The sequence below is a fragment of the Mauremys mutica genome, chromosome 2, assembly GCF_020497125.1.
Source record: "Mauremys mutica isolate MM-2020 ecotype Southern chromosome 2, ASM2049712v1, whole genome shotgun sequence".
Classification (NCBI taxonomy): Eukaryota; Metazoa; Chordata; order Testudines; family Geoemydidae; genus Mauremys; species Mauremys mutica.
This window is the reverse complement of record NC_059073.1, coordinates 85,429,438-85,439,559: the sequence shown is the minus strand read 5'-3', so window position 1 is coordinate 85,439,559 and position 10,122 is coordinate 85,429,438.

Sequence of the window (10,122 nt, the reverse complement as noted above, 5' to 3'; positions counted from 1 at the left end):
TTTGTGTGAGAATTTTCTTTATTCTAATACCAATAAAAGCCACAGTACTAGTCAAATAATATGAATATAGGGCTGGAAGGGACTGCCTGGGTCACTGAGTCCAGTCTTCACAGGCAAATCCGTCATATAATCCTGCTCATAAATTTAATCAAGTTCCATATTAAAACTAGTTAGGTTGTTTGCACCCAGTACTGCTATTTGAAAGCTGTTCCTGAAACATAATACACAGTTGACTCTTATTAGATGATAATGCTTTGCATATGTTTAGGGTTTTCTTATCCAAAGATCTCAGTGTCTATGAGTGCTTTCCTAAAGAGGGTAAATATTCTAATCCCCATTTTTCAGATGGAGTAACTGAGGCAGAGAGAGATTAAATTCTATTAATTTTGAGTGTCTCCATTTTGAGATAGCTAGGGCCTGATTTTTAGAGGCCCATAGTTCTGTTGAAATCAATTCTCTGTTATATCAGAAAAACAGATTTAAATAATTTTTAGGTGTGACCCACACCAAGCGGTTTGCTCCCCTATTTTCCTCCTAGTGCTAACTTAAGTAACACCACTGCTACTGCTGCTTTCCCAGTGTAAGCAGGTGATTTTAGTATGCTATTTCATGTATCACTCTGTGGAGCAGAACTCAACAGCTGGTGCTGCAGAGCAGGATGAGCCCAGCAGAAAGGCACAAGCAGTGAACTATGTGCAGTGTCTATGAAAGGGTTAATGAGTGACACTGCATCTCCAAAACAGCTATTAATCCTGTGTTATGTCATGTAATTGCAGTGGTCAGTTAGGTTTCATTCATCTTGAGACACAACCAAGTAATGATGTGAGCAAACAAATTCTCCTAAGAACAATGCCCCAGACCTGAATCAACAAGTGTGGAAAATTTGACAAGACCAGCAGGAAAGAAGACAGAAGCAGAGAAAAAGGGAGGAGTCAGGAGTACACGCTGGAGGAATTCAGGGGTGTCTCCCCACCCTCCCCATGGGGTCTCTGACTCCCATTAGTCAGCCACGGGGAGAGGGGAGCTGATTAGCTCCTCACTCCCCTGCCCATGCCCAACTAATTTATCCTCTGGCTCCAAAGTAGCTGTCTAGATTTTTTTTTAAAGCAGGTGACATAGGGTTTATTAAATGTTTAATGAATGACACTGTGGACCTGAGTCTGATCTCACTTATACTGATTCTCATCGGTGTGAATTCAGAATTAGTGTCTGGATCTTCAAAAGAACTTTGAGATCATCACATGGCCTGTAGTGGTTAATTTTCTGATTCCATCAGCCTGAAGTATCCTAGTTGATTAAACAAAGGCCTTTGGCTGGAGACTCAGGCAGCTGGGAAAGTTCCAGGTACTTAGGACTGCTTCCAAACTGTCAGGACTTTTGAGTCAAACTACAGACCCAGGTGCTATGTTGAGTGTTAAAAGTTTGAGTGTACAACTGAAAAGAAGGATGTTTCTGCATCCCTGGCATTTGGACTCCCAGGCAGACTGCAAAGAAAATATTTCTTTAGTTCTGCAGCCTCACTTTGACTACATTCCCTTAAAAGAGGAGATATATTTTGTTTACTGATAGTAAAAGAAGTGTAATTTATGACTGTTTTCTGCAAGTAAAAACCTGGCAGTGGAAGTAGCAACTGAGAGAAAAACATCTCAAGCTTTCCAGCTTCTTACTGTAACAGTTAAACCAGGCAAAATGTTCCTGACCTGACTCCTGACAGCATCACAACCTGCTAACATCATTGACATAAGTCAGCAGTTTTCAAACTGTGGGTCAGGACCCCAAAGTGGGTCACAACCCCGTTTTAATGGGGTCACCAGGGCTGTCTTTGACTTGCTGGGGTCTGGGGCCAAAACAAAACCCAAACCCCACCACCTGGGGCCAAAGCCTGAGGGCTTCAGTTCTGGGCGGCAGGGCTCCGGTCAGGGCCGCCCAGAGGATTCCGGGGCCCCGGGGTCTTGGGCGGCGGGGGGCCCCGCTTCGGCAGTAAGTCGGCGGCGGGGGGGTCCTTCCGTTCCGGGACCCGCCGCCAAAGTGCCCCAAAGACCCACGGCGGGGACCCCCCGCCGCCGAATTACCGCCGAAGCGGGACCCGCTGCCGAAGTGCAGCCCCCACCGCGGGTCTTCGGGGCACTTCGGCGGCGGGTCCCGAAACGGAAGGACACCCCCCCCCCCGCTGCCGAATTACCGCCGAAGATCCGGCTGCACTCCGGCGGCGGGTCCCACTTCGGCGGTAATTCGGCGGCGGGGGGGGTCCTTCTGTCCCGGAGAGGAAGGACCCCCCACCAGCTAAGAAGCTCCGGGGGCCCGGGCCGGCCCCCGCGAGAGTTTTCCGGGGCCCCCGGAGCAAGTGAAGGACCCTGCTCCAGGGGCCCTGAAAAACTCTCGTGGGGGCCCCTGCTGGGCCCGGGGCCTGGGGCAAATTGCCCCACTTGCCCCCCCCTTCTGGGCAGCCCTGGCTCCGGTTACAGTCCCCCTGCCTGGGGCTGAAACTCTTGAGCTTCGGCTTTGGCCCCCCCACCCAGGGCAGTGGGGCTCGGGATTTGCCCCACCCACCCAGGGCAGGACTCAGGCTGGCTCAGGTTTCGGTGCCCCCTCCTGGAGTCGTGTAGTCAGGGCCGGCTCCAGGCACCAGCTGAGCAAGCTGGTGCTTGGGGCGGCATATTCTATGGGGCGGCTTCCGCCCAAACCTAGGGCAGCACGGCCGGGTTTTGGTGGTTTTTTTGGTTTGCCGCTCCGGCCACCCTGTAGAGGATGGCAGTGCGGAGGAGGGGAGCGTCCTGCAGCAAACTGGGCAGGGCAGCACCTGTTCTTCTCTCTCCGCCGACTGGAGCAGCGCGGAGCCCTCTCGGCAGGCGGCACAGTGGTCGGGACCGCGGGACAAGCGCCCCGCTGAAGCCCTGGCCGCCCCCCTGCTCTCTCGCTCTCCCCCGCTCCCTCCCCTTCCTCCCCACTAGACTGGATGCGCACTCCGCTGCATGTCTGCAGCACAGGGAGTCCCCCTGCACCCTGGCTCCGGCTGCCCGGCAGGGTTTTTTTTGTTGTTTTTTCCCCACAGCTTTGCCGCTCCGGCCGCGCTGTTGTTTTGTTTTTTCCTGCTTTGCTGCTCCGGCCATGACCCAGATTTTTTGTTTTGTTTTGTTATGTTTTGTTTCCCTGCTTTGCCGCTCCGGCCGCACTGCAGGTCCCTCCCCCCCACTGCTCCTGTCGCACTGCAGGTTTTTTTGTTTGGTTGGTTTTTGCCACTCCGGTGGCGCCACAAGTTTTTTTGTTTTGTTTTCTTTGCCGCTCCGGGCTGGCACTGCAGGTGTCCCCCCCGACTTTGCTGCTCCGGCCGCGCCACAGGTTTTTTTATTTTGTTTTGTTTTTTTCCCCTCCTGCTTTGATGCACCGTGCCCCCCGCCCCCTTTTTTTTTTTTTTTTTTGCTTGGGGCGGCAAAAAAGCCAGAGCCGGCCCTACGTGTAGTGATTTTTGTTGTCAGAAGGCAGTCACGGTGCAAAGAAGTTTGAGAACCCCTGATGTAAGTTTTAGTAATAAATAGCTAAAGCTTTATTGATATTAGCATAGAACTTTATTGTGGCCTAAGCTCTCAACAGCAGATTTACCACTGTCAACCATGGGAGGTCATTGGCAATCTTACTAGGCATGTAGTGTCCCTCAAATGTTTTTAAAGTTGTTTTTGTTTTGTTTTTCTTCGAAGATGAGAAGGAGAAAGGAAAAAGGGCAAAGAGCTACAGAGATTAGGGGAGGAAAGGACATAGGAAAGAGTAAGGAGAGGACTGGAAAAAGAATTGGGAGAAATCGAAAAAGGGATAGAGAATTATTTCAGAGGGAGACCTGCACTGAAATTCTCATGATGGTCCCTTCCAAACTGGGTAAAATTTGTTGTTCAAAACTTTTTTTGGCCAAAAAATGCAAATTCAGGTCAACCAAAATATTTCACCAATTCATGTGAAATGCTCCAAATGGTTTCAGTTGAGGTGGGGACCCTGAAAAGCTTCATTTTGACATTTTTGAAACACAACTTTGATTTTATTTTTTAGTCAAAATGACTTTGTGTTTCAAAATGTATTTCAATTTTATTTTCAAAAAGTTAGAAATGTAAAGAAGCTTGAAAACGAAACAATGTTTTGTTTCCGGTAGAACAAACACTTCATTCAACCTAAAGAGAATTTTTTTCCCAACTTTTTGGTTCACCAAAACATATGAAAAAGTTTGTTTCGGGTTGACTTGAATTTTTTTTTTTTAAATGGGCAGCAAATGGAAAAAATCAGTTATTCTTACAGCTCTAGTAAGATCACCCACTGAGGAGCTCCCTTCTCAGAGACAGCACAGTGAGTCATTTTCATGGGTGTTGATGATGATGATGATGCTCATTCTCATCAAAAGTGAAAGGAATAGAACCTCAGCACTTGAAAGCAGTCGTTAGTTGGTGCCCTGAAGCCAAAACACCTTTCTCAGCAAAAGCAGAAATTCCTGGTGTTTCTAACTTAGGGCTTGGCTACACTTACAAATTTGCAGCGCTGCAGCAGGGTGTGAAAACACACCCTCTGCAGCGCTGCAAATTGCGGCGCTACAAAGCGCCAATGTAGTCAAAGCCCCAGCGCTGGGAGCCGCGCTCCCAGTGCTGTCCGTTATTCCCCACAGGGAAGTGGAGTACGGACAGCGCTGGGAGAGTTTTCTCCCAGCGCTGGCGCTTTGATTACACTTAAGCGCTTCAAAGCGCTGCCGCGGCAGCGCTTTGAAATGCAAGTGTAGCCAAAGCCTTAGGGTATGGCTACACTTGCGAGTTGCAGCGCTGGTGGAGGCTTTCCAGCGCTGCAATTAGTAAGTGGCCACACCTGCAGGGCACATCCAGCGCTGCAACTCCCTGGCTGCAGCGCTGGCCGTACACCTGGCTCTGACTGGGGTATAACGATTGCAGCGCTGGTTCTGCAGCGCTGGTCATCAAGTGTGGACACTCACCAGCGCTGTTATTGGCCTCCAGGTATAAGGAGATATCCCAGAATGCTTATAACTAAATTATTACCTTTGTTTTGTTATGCAGCCTCTCTTTGTTTTGTTGTGAACTCTGAGCTCCGTCCTGAGCTCCGTTGATACCGGAGCTGCTTATAAAAACAAACTGACAGCTCCTGTTTGCTGTGATCAATCTGTATCTGGCTGTTAACAATCAAATGAGATAACCCCCTGTGGATGAGGCAGGCAGGAAGTGAGTGTTTGCTTGACAGAGAAAGGCAGTCCGTTGGGATGCAGGCTATTTGCAATTTAAGAGTTAAGACTAAGGGGTCGGGAAGATTTTATGATTTTTCAATGCAGGAAGCTAAACACACAGTGTTGGCTCCAAAAATCCACTCTCTCTCTCTCCCCCCGCTCCCTGTCACACTACACACTACACCCCACCCCCCTCTTTTGAAAAGCACATTGCTGCCACTTGAATGCTGGGATAGCTGCCTATAATGCATCACTCCCAACAGTGCTGCTAATGCTGCAAATGTGGCCACACACCAGCGCTGGTAGCTGTGAGTGTGGCCACACTCCAGCGCTGGCCCTGCACAGCTGGACGACCAGCGCTGCAAACCGTAAGTGTAGCCATACCCTTAGTTGTTTTTTTTTAATTATTGTATGCACATCCTTTCCTTCCTGTATAAGTTCTGAAATATGTGATTTTCCCAGTTTTTCAGTTGTGTTAAATGTGCCACTCACTGAACTAGAGTTTTGAAGACAGGTTGCAGAAAAAGGAAATAGCAGGCCCCCCCCATACGGCATTAAAAAAAATTGTGTACAGGTGGTCACTTGTACCATGAGAAAAAAGTGTCACATTCTTGGATATACTGGTAGTGAGAAAAAAAGTGTCACCTTCTTAGGAATCTTGAAGTCCACTAAGAACATCCAGGAAGCCGCAAAAGAGGAATTCTTTAACCAAAACCAGAGCTACTTTTGGTTATGAAAAAGTTCAGCTCCAGATCCTAGTTTTTCCAATCCACTAGAGGGTCTTTTTGGATAAGAGTTATGGTGGAGAGGTGACCTTAGTTGTTGCGTTCTCATGCGGGATGGATAAAGCACAACAACCAATATGATTGCAAGCAGAATCGTTTATTATTTACAATGCATCATATTATATAGGCTTCTCCATATTAGCAAACGTCAGACACACCAACATCACATTGCTGCTGATTGGTTCTTTGTCTGATACACACACTTTTCTCATGCATGGCCCTTTGCTTACTGATTTCCCATTTCCCATGCAATCCATCTGATTATGGTCCTGTTTATCACCTTGAAACCGATCCCAGCCAGGCCATCTGGCGTTTGCCTCCCTCGGGCTAGCTCCCAACTTTCTCATAACAACTTTATCTAACCCCTCTATTCTTGATGTGCTGCTGCTGTAAGTTTCCACCAAGGCAGCATAGGGATGATGTAACCCCACACTTAGTTTCATTCAAAATCAAGATGTAAGGCTAACTTAGCTGCCAGGAGCAGGAGCAGGACCAAGACAAGACAAGCCTGAATAAGTAACTGCTGAAACAAGGGAGGCAGAAACTATCTCAGGTATTGTGGGTATGTTTATAGTAAACAAAATAGGCAAGAACACCCTGAACTGATGAATTTGCCTGCAAAGTGATTGGCCCTTACATGCAAGAAGTATAGATGTTAGTAGTGTTGGTGCCACTAGGCCTGAGTAAACCAAAGTTGTGACTTTGGGCCTGAAGTGAACCAAAGTTCTTACATGCTGTGAACTTTAACCAGCCTAAGATGCTAACAGACTGCAAGCAAAATGTGTAGCTGTCAGCAATCTCCGCTTGCAAATGTAGGAGTTTGAAACAGCAGAAGCGGCGGGGAGGAGGGGGAGAGGGGGAAGGAAAATCTGTATGCGTTTGTTCTGTGAAGGCCATAGATAAGCTTGTGCATGAGAACCTTTTCTAACACGCTGAAATGTAATACCTAATGTAGCTGCTGCTGGGAAGGGAGGGGTGAGGGGGAAAACCGAACAAAAGGCTTACACAAACAAGTGGGGTATAAATGCTGGGACCCCGCCTGCGCGCGGGTGTGCAGGATTTGAGAATGCTATTCTCCCTGACACCTTATTTGGGGCTCAAATAAACCTGGTTTTGCTTCTCCACCCTGGTGTGATAATTAGTGCGACGCACACCGGGCAACGAATCCCGCTGTTGCTCCGCCTTGGGCTCTTTGAGTCGGCAACAGTTTTGGCGTCCCTGGGTGGGCTCGAGGCAAAATTGTGCCTTGCCCGGACTCCTCCAATGGCCGGTGGACGATGGTCACAGCCGATGCCTAGCGCGCACTGGTGCCTTTACCGGGGGCCTCGGCAGAGACGCGTCAGGCCGACCTTGGAGGACACAACGGTGCAACGCACTCAGATAGTGGAGAAGCAGCTGCGGGCGACGGTGAGGAACCGGTCCTGTGGAGAAGGTAGGAACAGTCCAGTGGTGTGGACTTTTGCCTGAGGCTGGGGACGCCCAGCCGTTGTAATTCCCACTAGACAAGAGAGCGTCCTATAGTGGGTCAAGGGCAAGCCCGTGGTATGGGGCAGGAACAGAGTACAGGCAGGGTATGGTGTACACCCTTAGAATGCATTCTGATGAATTGGAGAGTGTTTGAATCAGATCCAATGACTAAAAGTGAACTGAAAAGATTTTGTACAGTAGACTGGCCTCAGTATCAGCTAGAGAGCCAGGAAAGGTGGCCACCAGAAGGATCACTTAATTACAACATGATCCTTCAATTATTTCTGTTTTGTCAGCGAATGGGTAGCTTCTGAAGCTGTTTGTATGTAGAGCTCTTGTAAAAATCCCTCATCATATGCCCCAGAGCTGCACTGGGAGGAGAACTGTCCGTGGGAATGTCTGTCTCTGCTGGGCTCATGCCATTTGAATTTATTGACTGTGCAGCAAGATAAGATGCATCGTGGTAATAGGAAACAATGGCCTTGGTGTGTGTGTGTGTGTGTATACCTGTGTGAGTGTTCGTTGCTGGAAGACGCCCAGATTGCCCTGTGAAGCGATTGCTAATGATCAGGAGTAGTCTAACGCAAGCCCAGTAACTAGTGGATCTTTAGGAGATCCAACCCACGGTGGGCTGACTCAGCCTGGCATTGTCCGGCGAGGAAGCTGCCTGGGTCTAGGAATGTGTGAACCCATCTTCCCTCCCCCCCCTTCCTTTCCGTGTGGGCTACTGACAGTCTGATCATCTCATTGGATGCAATTAGAGTATACGGCGCTGTGTCTCCCAGAGACTAGCCGACGCTCTTTGCTGAAAGGGGATGTAGGAAAGTCAGTCATCCTTGTTAGTCTCCCCTGTGTGACTGTTCTGTAGGGAGAAATTCTTAGTTTATGAGCCGCTAGTGCGGACAGGGTACCCTCTCTGTGTGTGCAAGTGGAAAGTGGGTAAAGGGACAGTCTAAAAATTCTACCTCACCCCCTAAGGGTACCCCAGCATGTTCCATGTACGTACATTATGGTCCTAAAACCTGCAGGTATTTAGAGAATTGGAATCTTCACATGTGTGAAAATCCATCTAAACAGTGCCCATTAGAAGGTATCTTCAATCTAGATAAGATCATATATCTCAGAGGAGCTTTTAATCACAAAGAAAAGCCTCTGACACAGTGTGAGCAATTTGTCTAGGAACGGGTTAATTTGAAACTCGGCTAACCCCAGAGATAAAGAGAGAGCTGCTCTGCTACAAGGTCAAGAGCCAGCACACAGACTATGCTAAGTAAAATTGCTTTCAGCCCCAGCTGGTTGTGGAAAACAGAGACAAAAGCAAACCAAAAAAAACAGTATAAATTACAGAACTGAGATTGCATTTGCAAAGCTTAATGGTTCAGTGAGATCCAACAGTTTTTGCAACCCTGAAGCCGGACAGGCAGCTGACCTGAACTGGAATCTTTGAAAGAGACGCTGCAGGAGATTCCAGGGTGTAAAAGAACAGCCATCCCAAGAGTGGAAGCATGTTGGAAATGCTGGACAAGCTGTATACAGGATAATCTCCCGTCCACCTATTTCCCTTCTCTGAACATTATACACAGACATGCCAGTCTGGATATGTGTAAGTATTAAAGTGGCTTAAGGCTTGGAGCATTCATATATTTCCTGAGTGATGTGGGAGTGTTCCCAATACTTTCCATTGTTGTTTTATTATTTTTAATGAAGCTTTAAAATTTGGATATATGGTGTGATTTCTCTACCCCCCCCCCCAGTCCTGCAATGTCAGTTTGATCACCTGACATAAGGGATAATTGGTAACAGAAATTTGTCAGTTTGGTGAGCAATAGAGAATTGGGAAGCCTTGCAGAATTTACACCATCTGTTTTACCCTTGTTATTTTATGTTTGCTTTGTTTGGTATTGTTTGGTATTATATAATAAGGATTGTATGGTTAAAGGTGAGCCCTAATAGAATAAGGAAACACTATCTGGTTTTGGTGCACTATCTAGTTTTAGCTCTGTTCTGTTTAACCGGTTACTGTTGGTTTTTCTGCTCTGTTCATTTGGGCGTTGGGTGTGTGGGCGGAACTGAACTTCTCGTTCGTAATTCCTCAGGGTGGAAGCCATGTGTGCGATGAAGCTCTGAGGTTGTATTGAGATAATTCTGTCCCGCCCCCTGTGATGGACAATGTAATAGAAGTGGAAAAATCTGGCTTAGACTGTAATTTTCTCTGCTCTTTGTGTAATTTTCTTTTCTGTTTAAGTATCAGCAGACAAATGAGTGGGTCTCTGGGTAGACCCCCAAAGGAGTTTGGATTGTGTGTTAAGTAAATGGCCTTTACCCAATGGCCGTGTATTTCTGCCAGGTGGCAAGCCTTACTAGGGAGGACTTGAGTAGTTTTGGGAGTAAAATGTTTTAGGGAAAAGACCAGAAGGGTGGGGGCTAGTTGTGAAGCCCACCCTCCTAGCTAAACTGGTAATGGAATAAGTTTGTGTCCAGGATAGGGACAATTCAGCGAGAAAAGCAGGATCGGGCCCAGGCGAGGCAGGCAACAGAGAGATGGGAAAACAGGTTGGAAACTTTTAAGGGTGTAGTGGAAGAAGGAGTAAGTGAGTATAAGCATGGAAATTTCAAATACTCAGGAGGATATTTGAAATGGTGATTTGAATTGGTAAGTGGCTG